Source organism: Pipistrellus kuhlii, unplaced genomic scaffold (assembly GCF_014108245.1).
Source record: "Pipistrellus kuhlii isolate mPipKuh1 unplaced genomic scaffold, mPipKuh1.p scaffold_m20_p_27, whole genome shotgun sequence".
NCBI lineage: Eukaryota > Metazoa > Chordata > Mammalia > Chiroptera > Vespertilionidae > Pipistrellus > Pipistrellus kuhlii.
The window spans coordinates 3,298,502-3,312,274 of NW_023425526.1; the positions used below are offsets into that span (position 1 = coordinate 3,298,502).

Here is a 13,773-nt window from a genome sequence, read left to right on the forward strand (position 1 = left end):
TTAAGTTAATCTGAACACTAAGCAGTAATGACTGTATCACAATTTAATTACAGCACATCACAGCACTATGTGCCACTGATCCACGTCAGCAAAGGCAGAGGCCACGAAAACCACGCAGCGAGAAGTGGAGGACTGTCACTGATGCCATCTCACCGAGCCAGCCCTCCCCGCACTACGCAGAGCGAGCTGAACGCAGGAACCACTCACCTTCGGAAATAGTTTGGGACCAATTTGCTGTCCAAATGCACAATGATCTGGGTGCTCAATGAAGTGGACGTTTACAATTCAAAACCCTGCATTTAAAATGTACAAAACAGAACATCCTATATAATAAAGGGGTAATATGCATATTGACCCTAAGGGCAGATGCCCTGACCACCTCTTGGTTCTTCCCCGGTAGGTTCTGATGGCTACCCGCTGCGAGGGCGGGGCGGGGCCGGCATGGCATGCAGACAGGAACACGGATCTCTCAGGTCCCCCCCACCCCCCCCAAGCACTGATCATCAGATGACGAACAGGGAACCGGGGTGGGTGGCGGGGGCAGGACCGCTGTGGCCAGCTGGGGAAGATGGCCCTGATTGCAGACCAGGCCTAGGGACCATGCCCACGTGCAAATTTCGTACACTGGGCCTCTAGTTTATAATAAAGTAAAGAAATAGTTTAAGTTCCAATGGAAACTAAAGAAAATACTTCAAACTAGATGATCAGAAGGATAAAAAGTAGAACTGTAAAATGTCTGGACAGGATTAATTTACAATATTTGTTACTAATCCAGGCAAAATGGTCATTTAACAAAATAAACCATTTTTAGATTAAAATGTAAAGGCACAACACATGTATGCCATTATCAATGAAAAAGGGGAATAAATAAGGATTGGTATCTACTTAAGCTATAGTTCCACTAAGAGCACCAACAAGTATTAGTAATTTTTTTAAGCAAATAAATAACTAAAGTAGAGTTTGCATTATCTTAAAATTATGGATCAGTTGACTCCAAAGTCAAGTGCTCATCCTAAGCAAACAGACGGCATAGACCCGCCCGGGAAGAGCAGTGACACTCCTGGGAGAGAACAGGGCACGGGTCCAGGTGGGCAAGAGATGGGCAACTGGCAAACGGACCATTTCTGCGGGGCGGGCACACTACTCTTCCCGGGCTGCCCAGTCACTGAACAGCTGCTAAAGCTCCTGGAGAAAACAGCGCCTTCCTTAGAATTCCTGAAATAAGTTCACCTGTCTCCTCAGGACCCACGCAGAGGGCGGGAAGAGCCGTTTGTGCACTGCTTTGCTGAGATCAGCGCTGACTGAGCCTGTAAGTCTGTCTCCACCTGGTTCACAAGCTCCGAGCAGGTCTGGGTGGTGTTTCCACAGCACCCGGCCTGGTGGCCCTCAGTGGCTGGCACCCAAAGGTAACGGAGGGTGGCACAGCTCAGGTTTAAACACTGGCAGAGCAACCACGGGTCTCTTAAACATTAGAACGACAGCCATTTTAATGTTCATGACTATAATTTTGGATTGTATATTTTTACTAGGGGCCCGGTGCACAAAATGTGTGGGGTCCCTCAGCCCAACCCGCCCTCTCCCAGTCCGGGAGTCCTCGGGGGATGTCCATCGGAAGCCGGCAGTCAGACATCCTTAGGGCTGCCCCAGAGCAGGGAGAAACTCCCTACGGGAGCCCACTGACCACCACGGGGCAGCTGCTGCCTTGAGCGTCTTCCCCCTGGTGGTCAGTGTGCATCATAGTGACCAGTTATACCATCATTTGGTCAACTTGTATATTAGCCTTTTATTATATAGTATTTTATTAATAAAAATAATTTTTGCCCCATTAAAAAAAGGCCTTTGTTTCACAGAAAACAAAACGGAAGTTCAGAGCAGAGAAAAATTAGCTGTGCAACTGGAGCCAAATGAGCAGCAGGTGAAAAGGAAGCCCACCTGTCCACTCTTCACCTCATGGAGATGCTGGAAGCTCAGATTCAGAGCAGAACGCGCCTGTGTTAACCCAGCCCCTCTTATCAAAAAGAAGCCTCGCAGCCAGGCTAACACTTCCTTTTGAGGAAGGAGAGCTTAGTAAGAAATGCGGGGTCTGCAGTCCAGGGCAGGGCACCTCACACACACGCCAGGCCGGCCAGCATGGCCTGAGGCCTCTCCTCCGCGGCCAGCCTGTCCTGTCCCGGTGACCCGCACTGTTCCCTCTGCAGCGGCTGACCACACGGGCCTCCACCATGAGGCCGTGGGGTGCACGCAGGCACAGGTGACAGAAAGACGTACGCGCTGCTTCCCAGCCATCACTTCAGGATGCTAGTCTGTCCAGAGAGGGACTGCTATTTTCAAGGCTTCTCTCAGTCCGCTGGAGACGGCAGGCTTGAGAAAAACAAAAGTGACTATGCTTTTAAAACTATCTCCCCAAGATCAGTTCAAAACTTACAAAGTGTAGATTTGGGTTTGCCCCGGTGGGAGAGATGGAAGCACCCAGTACGCAGGAACCGCTGCCACACCCTCTGGGGCAGCAGGCATGCTGGGCGCAGCCCCACGCCCAGGCCGGGGACCCCACCCTCACCTCCAGGCCGGGGGACCCCACCCTCCCCTACAGGCCGGGGACCCCATCCTCCCCTCCAGGCCGGGGGACCCCACCCTCCCCTCCAGGCCGGGGGACCCCACCCTCCCCTCCAGGCCGGGACCCCACCTCACCTCCAGGCCGGGACCCCACCCTCCCCTCCAGGCCGGGGGACCCCACCCTCCCCTCCAGGCCGGGACCTCACTGGCTCACAGACAAGTGCCACGGCAGCCTCGCGTTCTAAGGAGCCGCCCGGCTAACCTAGACGCCGGGAGTGAGACCAGCAGCCAATTACCTTGTTCCTTTCCCTTTTACTGGCAAAGTCTAATTTGTGGTATTTTTGTTTTCTCTCCTCTGAGGAGCTTACTTCTTAGAAATATATCAAGAAGGAAACACATCTGAAAGGTAACATGTGACCAGCTCCATGATGATCAGCTGACTCGACTCCTGAACCCTAGTCATAACAATAAATGTTTTCTACAATCACCAATTGTAAGGCTTCTAAGCTAAGTAAACAGATGCCTTTGATTGGACAAAACTCTCAAAATCAATTACTGATTAAAAGCAATTGATAAAGGTCCCCATTACTTCTTTGTAAACCAGGGGCGGGAACCCTTTTCTGCCAAGGGCCGTTTGGGTATGTACATGTCACTTGTGGGCCATGGAAAACCGTCAGCGGAAAAAGCAGCCTGCTGTGTCTGGGCAAACACTTAATTAACACGATGCCGCAGGCCTTCCCCGGCCCTGGACCCAGACGCCCCGCCCGTGCTGTAAGTGAACATTCAGAGGGACATGGGCTCTCACAATGGTTCTGCCAGATATCAAAATGTCCCCTACAAATCAACGTTTACATTCGTACGTCATCCCAATAGGAAGGAGGGGATAAAATTGTGCGGCACGCCTTATTCCAGATCAACCGCGGTTGTTAGTGTCCCCTGCACATCCAACTGCAGAGACGCTAAGTAAATAGAGTCTAGCTCTCTCAGTGGATTTTAATTTCCATGTTCATAAAAACGGGAACAAAAACCCTCTCCAAAAGGGCCATGTGTGGGAGAACACAAGCACCGCGAACAAACGCTGGCTCGGAGCAGAGCAGCATCCAGTGCATCGGCGGCCAAGGAGGTGCCTCCTGGCCGGGCGCCTGCCCGGCCGGAGCACCCCAGCCACAGCACCAGAAACGGCCGCCAGGCCCTGCCCAGTGTCCGTAAGGGCAAACTGCCCCAGGTGAGACCCACTAATCTATATACAGAAGTGGAGGTTCAAGTCCCAATGAAGTTTTTAAAAATGATAACATTTAAAAAGGTATTCTCGTATTCATAAAAGAGAACTAATTTTACTTCTTAATCCAAGCCTCACAGCTAGTAAGATCCAAAAATAGATGGGAATGTGCATGTCCTAGTGAGCAGCATGCTGGAAACATCTTTTCCCGGACGTCACCCTCCCCGCCAACACCACCCTCCCCACCGATGTCACCCTCCCCGCCAACACCACCCTCCCCGCCAACACCACCCTCCCCGCCACCACCACCCTCCCCGCCACCACCGCCCTCCCCGCCACCATCGCCCTCCCGGCCACCATCGCCCTCCCCACTGATGTCACCCTCCCCACCACCATCGCCCTCCCCGCCAACACTGCCCGCGCCGCTACCATCGCCCTCCCCGCCAACACCACCCCCCCCCCCGCCAACACCACCCCCCCCCGCCAACACCACCCCCCTCCCCCCGCCACCATCACCCTCCCCGCCAACACCACCCCCTCTCCCCCCGCCACCATCACCCTCCCCGCCAACACCACCCCCCTCCCCCTGCCATCATCACCCTCCCCGCCAACACCACCCCCTCTCCCCCCGCCACCATCACCCTCCCCGCCAACACCACCCCCCTCCCCCTGCCATCATCACCCTCCCCGCCAACACCACCCCCTCTCCCCCCGCCACCATCACCCTCCCCGCCAACACCACCCCCCTCCCCGCCACCATCGCCCTCCCGCAGGGACACTGAGAAAGAGAAGCTGCTTCTCCCTGCAGAAGGGGGACCCAGCTTTCCGGAAGGCGGCTCGCCACATGCACAGAGCAAGGCCAAGCTTAAGCAGCAACGTGTTCCACACGTGGCAGCGTCTGCTGTGCCGGCCCAGCCAGGCACCCGGCCAGAGGCCAGCTCCCACACACAGCACCGTTCTCCCACCGAGGACAACGGCAGCTTCTTTACAGTCGCCGCTGGGTCAGACCTGAGCCTGTAAACAGACCTGCAAAGGAAGCTGCGAGAGGGAGTGAAGTAAGACAGAGGGCTCCATCAGGAAAGGAGAACCAAATGCAAGCGGGAGGCCCGGAGAAGGCAGGACCAAGTGTATGAGGGAAGACATGTGCGGGCAGGTGAGGAGGCAGAGGGAGGACAGAGGACTGAGATGATGGTGGGGGCGGGGAGCACATTAAGTGAACCACATACAATGTGAACCCCAGAGGGGAGACCCCAAAAGACATCGGCGGCTTTTACATCACCTTGCCAGATTCTGCTCCTAGATACGCTCCTTAAAGAAGGTTTGGTGAAAATTCACTGTTCACTTGCATCGCATTTCCTGAAGCTGTCTGCGATAACCGCCCGAGCCAGGACTTCCTGCTCCACACACACGGAGCAGCTCAGGCCTCCGGCTGCCCCCCCCCGCCCCACACACACACACACACACACACACACACACACACCCAGCAGCTCAGGCCTCCGGCTGCCCCCTCTCCCCCCCCCCCCCCCCCCCGCCACACACACACACACACACACACACACACACACCCAGCAGCTCAGGCCTCCGGCTGCCCCCTCTCCCCCCCCTCCCCCCCCCGCCACACACACACACACACACACACACACACACACACAGCAGCTCAGGCCTCCGGCTGCCCCCTCTCCACCCCCCCCCCCCCCCGCCACACACACACACACACACACACACACACACACACAGCAGTGAGCGCCGTTTGTCTCAGCAACGCCCGGGCTCCATGGACCCTCCCAGCAGAGGCCCCGGCTCCCACCGTGCCCGGCCCTTCTCTCTGGGGAAGGTGCCTGATGCTGCCACGGCCACAGGGATCTCCTCAGCTCAGAGAGAACAGGCCGGGACGGTCTGGCCCTACAACACTCCCCTGGAAAGGCAGCCCGGTCGCCAGGCCCCTGCCACCTGGTAAAGCAGCCTCCCAGGTGCAGGTGAGCCCACCCGCCTCTCCCGTGACCTGAGAACCACGTTTTCCAGGCCCTTCCGGGCCGTCGGAGCAGAGGGAAGGGCCAGTGTGCTGGCCCCAGGTTTTCCACAGGCGCCACCTTCTCTCACTAGCAGTTCACCGTAAAGAACCAAACAGCTGCAGCCACAAGGGCCTCCCCGAGGTCTCCCACGCCCTGCGCCCTCGGCCGAGGGGGTCTCCCGCGCTCTGCGCCCTCGGCCGAGGGGGTCTCCCACGCTCTGCGCCCTCAGCCGAGGGGGTCTCCCACGCTGCTGCGCCCTCGGCCGAGGGGGTCTCCCGCGCTCTGCGCCCTCGGCCGGAGGTGGGAGCGCCACAGGGCTCTTCACGAGGGGCAGTCACACAGGTCACGTGGCCGCCCTCTCCCATGAAATGCTGTTACTACAGATCAGAAAGCCTCCCCCCGCCCCCGCCCCTGCCCCTGCCCCGTAATCAGGCAACTGGCTCAGCAGCAGCTGTCAATGGGCGGTGCCCACGCCCCACAGATCACCTGACAACTGTCACAGAAACAAAAGCCCAGGCCCGCTCTGGACTCCGCATCACCCCCTGGGGGGCAAAGCGGCCCCCGGGGTGCCAATACCCATGGCAGAGCTGGCCACTGCGAGGGCGGACAGGAAGGAGGGGCTGGGAGAGCAGCAGGGCTGAGGGGCCCATGCCACTCCTGTGACCTCCAGGCAGCGCCAGGCCGGCAGCTCCACATTCCTCCGTCCTCCGGAGGTCAGGCTTCCTGCACCATCCCCACTTCCCCTCCACACCCCTCAAGTCCTGTGCGCAACAAGAGGCTATGGCTCTGGTCAGGTGTTCTCAGCCCAATGAGGAGACGGGCTAGCTCAGTGGTAAGAGGGGACGCAGAGTCAGATGGTCTGACTTACAGCACAGCTACGTCACCTTCTGGCTATGAGATCAGGCCAGGTAACCTGCTGTGTCTCTTCCAAATGCTAATCTGTAAAGATAAGCTCAGAAAGCAGCCACACCAAATATTTGAGACGGTTCAATGAGTTACTACTCTGTGTACAATGCTTGGAGCAGTATTGACAATGGGTGATATGAGTGTGTGATAGGGGAAAAGTTAACGATCACTAAAGAAAATATGATTGTAGCTTCTGTACTTATAAATTAAGTACTTAACGTATTTCAGAAATATACTCAATACCAACACCCAAAAGAGTTACTTTACATTGGTATTTCGACCTCTAGAATTCAAAACACATTTTAAAATCTTTCTAAAATGTACAAAGTATTTTCATTACATATAACCACGTCTGATTTTAGTTCTCTAAAATTGTTGAGAGCATGAACTATTACATCATTCTTCGCAACTACATAACTACACCTTTCCCACTAGGCTGTCTCACTGTGTCTTTGAGCAATCTCAACTTTGGAGTAAAGCAGGCTTAAACCATGTACAATGCACAGACCTGCCGTCGCCAGGGTAGTGGCACAGCTCGCCAGGCTCCTCCCCCTGGAGCGGGAGCAGAGGGACGGTGGGGTGCTGCACACACGGAGCACACACCGCTTCAACACCCCACACACCTAAACATCGTGACTATCCCACTAACAATATTCTACATGGTCACATGTAGAAAAAAATGTTCGAGAGCCCCTGGGTAAAATAAGATGGATTGTGAAGATGGATTTTGCTTGTTTCTTTTTCACATTTTTAATGTGGGTCCCAGAATTGGATCTGAGTCACCTGTGGCTCACAGTCTCGTGAAGACAAGCAGTGCAAAGGCACCGGCCGGACCCTCCGCTGAACCAGCGCCCGCGCCCCTCCCGGGAGAGGGGGCAGAGGTCACAGCGCAGGGAGAGGGGGCAGAGGTCACAGCCTGCGGTGTCAGGCACACTGAGTCAGCCCCAATGTACAGATCTCCCAAAGCAAACTGCCTATACACTTTGGCATTTCGTTATCAGTTAGCAAACTGCCGCTGGGTGTGTGGCGGAGGCTCAGTGCAGGTGCAGAGGCTGAGGCTTGGGGCGCTGACCTACGAGCTCAGGGAGCCCCCGGTGTGGACGCCGGCCAGCCTGGAGGACTGGGGTCGGCGAGCAGAATGGATCCGCAAGGGCGGTGGGTGAGGAAGGTAGTCAGAGTGAGAGAGGAAGTCCATGGACAGCGGGATGGCACGTAAGAGGCCTCTCAGAGGCAAACTCGGGCCATGAAGCTGCGGGAGGCGGGGAGAATTCAAGGACGACTGGGTTGAGTGGATGATGGGACATGAACTGAGAAGACAGGCAAGTCAGAAGATGTGACATCAGACTTCCAGGCGGACATAATCAGAAACAAGCTGGATAACCCGTGTGACTGACGACCGAGTCATGGTGAGCACGCAGAGTGGGGCCGGAGCGGCTGTCACGCCGCATTCCAGGCCTATGCCACCCTCTGACAGTCTAGCCCTCCTCAGGGCGCCCCTTCCCGGCACGGCCTGCACACCCACCCGCACGCCACCGCAGGGCCTCGGCTCCCTGGGCTGACACAGGCACAGCCCAGCAGCCAGAGCGGCACTCTGCCCCCGGCAGCCCGCCCCTCACTCTGCTCTCCTCAGTCAGGACCAGGTCACACTTTCACTCCATACAAAGGCCAACACTTCCTATAGACCTGATGTCTTATCATGACCCTAATCCAAAAGAAGTGCCTGTGATGGACCCACACTCGGAGGATAACATCCACAAATGGAACGAAGGCACCGCTGTTCTCTCTCCATCATCCCACCTGAAGCCTGACCGGCGTGCGGAAGCCAGTGCCAGCCACCCTCCCTGACCAGCAGGGAGCTGCCATCTACCCTCACCCCCACGCTCCGTCTCCCTCCCTAGAGGCGCCCTGAAATAAATGTGCAGGCAGACTTGGGTAAAGAAAGCAATAGGACTTCCTAAAATACGCAGGAGTGTCCCGGGACAGCTCCCTCGCTAGGGCAAGTGGGCAGGTCACACACTGTTATAAACCAATTGTCCCCCAGTATTTGCATGTTGAGGCTCTAGCCCCAATGTAACTATTTGGAGACAGGCCTTCAAAGGAGCAATTCCGGAGAAAGGAGGTCATCAGGGCGGGGCTCTCCCCTACAGGACTGCGTCCCTATAAGAGGAAGAGGCACTCACTACGGAAGGAGGTGCCTGTGAGGACACAGCAAGGTGTCCTGCACAAGCCAGGACAGACTCACCAGGAACCGAACCCGCCAGCACCCTGACCTTGGACTCTGCAGCCTCCAGAGCTGTGTCCATTTCCTCCCATCTGTGGGGTTCCGTGAGGGCGCCCAGCCCGCCAGCATACACACCGACAGCAGGAAGCAGGGACAAAGTTCTGACACTGCTCCTGCCGGCTCCCCTGAAACAGCCCATCTTCACGTCAGCTCAGGTGCAGACTCCACTGCCAGCAGCGTGTGCTCCCCCCGACTCCCCCAGGCACAGGCTCTATGCGAGGCCCGGGCGCTAGGTGCCAGCAGTGACCACCAGCAGGTCAGCAGCCTCAGAACTACTCTGTCCACACCACGGTGGAGTGCCGCGTCTGCTGCCTGCTTCGCAGGGCGCAAAGGACTGGCACCCAGCTTCAGGACGCGCGGTCCTTGGCCCTGCCCCTGAGATCGTGTCCCTATAGAACCAGCTGGCGGCTTTGAGCTGGAGCCCACGTCACCACGTGATTTCAAATATTAAATATGATGGCGCAATGTGAAAAAAGCAACTTGCAAACTACAAATCAGCATACAAGCAGTAGCACCTCTAATCTTTGTCTATGGCATTTTAGATCTTCACTAACCACTGGCCAACAAGCCATCCCATTTTCCAAAACAATCTCAAGAGTAAGTTGCAATACTTAAACTCTGAGTGCACTTGAAGCTTCTTAAAAGCGTTCACAATACAGATGGCAGAAGGAAGTAAGGTGGCACCAAAAACTAACTTGCCGGGCCAGGGTGGCAACACTCCACCCAGGCTCAGTCCAGGCTGGCACGGACAGACAGACCACCTACCGGAAAGTATTTGGCAACCCCACCAGCTGGTTATTCAGATGGGTTTGCTTTCCATTTTCCTTCTGCTCATTCGCCTGTTGGTGTGTTTTTAAGTTTAGCTTCAGGACTGCGCGTGCCTCATTGGACAGAGGCTTTACCAGAGACCACCAGACCCAATCCTCCCACCGTCTGCATGTCCTAGGGACAAAGACCTCCGCCCGTCAAAGAGGTGCTGAGCAGACCAGGGTTTTGGAAATCACGTGTCACTCCTTCTCGGTGGGCACCAAAGCCCTAGGAACTCAGCAGGCTCAGAATTCACTCTTCATCCGCTCAATCAGCGTTTGGTGGAAATCCGTGTGTATGAGGCTCAACCCCAAAGAAACCTGAGGGCAGACTGCGCCAGAGGAGTGTTTGTGTGTGTAGGGTATAACTTGTTAATGTTGATTATACTTTCTATATAAATATATATACTTCAGGACCTGTTCAAAGTGAAATCCAGGAAAAGAAAAAAGTTTATTTTTAAAAATATATACTTTATTGATTTTTTACAGAGGAAGAGAGAGGGATAGAATTAGAAACATCGATCAGCTGCCTCCTGCACACCCCCCACTGGGGATGTGCCCGCAACCAAGGTACATGCCCATGACCGGAATCAGACCTGGGTCCTTTCAGTCCGCAGGCCGACGCTCTATCCACTGAGCCAAACCGGTTTCGGCAAAAAGTCTATTTTTAAAAATATATTTTTATTGATTTTTAGAAAGAGAGGAAGGGAGAGACAGAAACATCAATGAGAAACAACTGATGAGCTGCCTCCTGCACACCCCCTCTGGGGGTTAAGCCCACAACCAGGGCATGTGCCCTGCCTGGAAATCGAACCCGGGACCTCTTCGCACATGGGTCAATGATCAACCATTGAGCCGCAAGGGCCCAGCCAATCCAATTTTTTAAACTGTTACTAAAGTGCCTAAGGAAATAAACTATTTTTACTTCAGCTGCATACTTCCGATAACCCGCTCAAAGCCTGTCTTGGCCTCCTTTTAAGCTGCCTGAACTTGAGCACTCAGCAACATGCCGCATGACGTCATTTTTAGCTTCGGCGCTTTGAAAGCCCCTTGAAGGGTTTCCATCACTCACGTAAGGAAAGAGAAACAATCTGGAAACCCCATTTGCAATCCCTCCCGATGGGAAAACTAATTTCCTAAGCCTCTCGGGTAAGTTCCGGGGGTTTCCAGCTCATTTGTAAAAAAAAAAAAAAAAAAAGTTAACTTATTTTTTTCCCAAACATTATCCACTGCCCTCCCAGCCCTAGCAGGCAGTCTTCCGCTTTTTAACCAGCCACCCCCTTTCTTAAGGCAGAGATGCAGCCCACAGCCCTGCCTCCAGTGCACACTGCAGGTTAGTCTGGGCGGCTTAGAGCAGGTATGTCCCCGGCAGCCTCACCTCGCCAGGGCAAGTGGGCAAGGAGAGGGTGCAGGCCATTCCGGCGTCAGGGAGTCTTCAGGCTGCTTTAAAAGGTTATCCAGTCTGTGCACATGCAAGGTTTCTGGTGTATTTAATGTGGATGTTCGCACGTTTCTCAAATACGGTGTACGTAAGAGGTGTTTGTTGGAAAACCTTGATAATCCCCCAATGCGCATGACAGAGGTCGGGAATGTGGTGAGGGCCAAGGAAGTAAGACGAAGAGAACTTCAGTATGTAGCATGCAATAGAGCAGGACTCAAAGCCAGAAAACTGAGCACAGCGGCCGGAGCGCGCCTGGAGCCAGCCCGCCAGCTCCTGTGCAGGGAGCAGCAGGTGTGCTCGCAGTCAGCTCTGGGCGGGACTGGCCACCCGTTCCTCCTCCGCTCCATGACCAGTCCGGAGAGCGGGGACGTGGCAGCTGGGAGCTGGGGCCACGGGCGCCTCCAGAAACTCGCCACTGCTTAACCTCTCCATTCCCGGCCTCAAGCTGCAGCCAGACCACTCTCATCCCACCACTTCCTCCATCGAAACTACACCTACGCCACCTCAAGGAGAGAAACTGAGGCAGGATTCCCCCTGCAGTCGCTGCTTCACTGGCACCTGTTCCTGGGAAATCCGTTCCGAAAACCTAAACCCTGCCTCTCGGGCCGGTCTCCGCAGTGAGCCCCTCTCCCCCCATGCCCGCTGACCCCATCCTCCCTCCTCACAGCCACAGGTGCTCGGAGCGGTTGTAATTCACCACTTCACCGGGGACACGGCGAGCGTTAAGGGGGTGCTCGGAGTGAAGTTTGGGTCTGGTGTGATAAGTTACAGCACCGGGTTAATTTCATTTTCGGTCATTTTAAGGTTTGAAAGGCAGTTTCGAACAAAGCCGTGCTCGGAAAGACACCCCGAGTTCCTCTGCTTTGTACCAAATCCCTCTGAGAGGCGGGGAGCCCCGCCGCTTCCTTTGGGGTCTCTCCTTTGGGGTCTCTCCTTTGGGGTCTCTCATTTGGGGTCAGGAAGGAGTGGGCCCCGGGGTGAGCTCCGGGCTCCGGCACCGGCCTCTCACCCCACCTGTGAGCCAAACAAACAGGCGGATGGAGGGAGCTGCCGCCTAGAGTGTCCTGAAGAGACCGGGCCCTCCCGGCCCGCTGGCCCTGGGCCTCACAGGGAAGCCGACCCGGAGGGGCCCGGCCGGGGACCCGCGTCCCTCTGACTTCCCAACGCGACCGCTCTTCGTCCACAAAGTCAGCGTTTTGCCTGAAGCCCCTCACAGGGCCCGCGGGCTCTCCCCGGGCTCCGGTAAACGCCCGAAAGCGGCACCGCTCTCCCGGGGCCGCTCGGAGGCCCATCGCCCGGACCGGCGGGGGCGGCTCAGGAGAAACTTTGTGTTCGGCGGCGCCCAGCCGGGCCGGCGCGGAGCCGGGAGCCGGGGCCGCCGGCGCCCCCGCCCGGCGAGCCCCCGCCGGCGGCAGCTCTGGGAGGGCCGCCCGGTCCGGGGCAGCCCCGCTCCCCGGCCCCGCGGACCCCCGCCCCGCGCCCCCGGCCCCGGCCCCGCACGGTCCCGGGCAGCCCCCCCCGGGCCGCCGCCGCCCGCAGGCCCGCGCCCGGGGTCTCCGTCCCGGGAGCCGCCGGCCCTGCCCCCATCCTCCCCGCCCCGGAGGGTGGCCGCGGCCGCGGGGGAAGGCGGGAGCCGGGAGGTGCCGGGGCCCGCGCCCGGGGCCAGGCCGCGGCGGTGCGGAGGGCGGGGGGCGGAGGGGCGATCGGTCCCCAGGCCTCTCCGCCCGCCCGCCCGCCCCGCGGCCGCTCCAACTCCGCCGCGGCCCAAGTTTGCGCGCCGCCCGCCGCCCGCCCCGCCGCGCTTACCTCGCGCTCGCCGCCCGGAGGCCGGAGGGCAGCGGCGGGGCCGGGGTGGCGGCCGCGCCCGCCAGACGCCGCTCTTTGTCTGCGCCGCTCCCGCTTCCCGCCGCTGCGGCCGCTGCCGGCCCGGCCGGACCCCGCCGGCCCGGGCGCCGCGAGCCTCCGCGCCGAGCCCCCAGCCGCCCGCTCGGCCCCGGCTCCGGCCTGACGATCCCGGCGGCGGCGGCGGCGGCAGCGGCGGCGGCGACCCTCCCCCGCGCGGCGCCCGCCCCTCCGCGCTCCTCCTCCTCCTCCTCCCCCGCCGCCGCTCCGCCCGCCCGAGACCCCGCCCCCGGCGGCCGCGCCGGGCGCCCAGACCCACCTGGGGGCGCGCGGGGCCCCGGCCGGGACGGGCCTGCGCTCGGGGCGCACGGCCTCCGGTCCCCCCCCCCCCCCCCCGCAGCGGTCAGCGCGGGGCGGAGCCGGGAGGGAAGGGTCCCTGTTCCTAGAGCGACTTGTGCGGGGAGTGGGGGCAGGGCTGGGGGTGAGGGGCTGGACAGCAGAGAAAGGCCACAGCCTCCAGCTGCCGGCGGCCGGTGGGTGGTCTTCCCACCCCTCTGTCCGTCCGTCCGTCCGCCTGTCTGTCTCTCTGACTGTCTGACTGTCTGTCGGATTCTCTTCCTCGCCAGCCCTAAGTTGTTTGGCGACCGCCCCCCTCCCGGAAGCATTCCCAGGGACCGCGGAGCAGAGCAGGCCTGCTGTCCATCAGAAGAGGG

At 58.2% G+C, this 13,773-nt stretch overlaps 1 protein-coding gene across 2 annotated transcripts in view; it reads right to left on the reverse strand.

Annotated features, from left to right (window-relative positions):
* NCK2 (NCK adaptor protein 2) overlaps window positions 1-13,243 on the reverse strand; it is a 108,742-nt gene extending 95,499 nt beyond the window's left edge. For both annotated transcript variants that reach the window (XM_036454026.2, XM_036454024.2), the window contains exon 1: window positions 13,025-13,243. The gene's annotated coding sequence lies outside the window, so the exon portion shown is untranslated. The remainder of the gene's footprint in view (window positions 1-13,024) is intronic.
* Window positions 13,244-13,773: the final 530 nt, after the last annotated feature.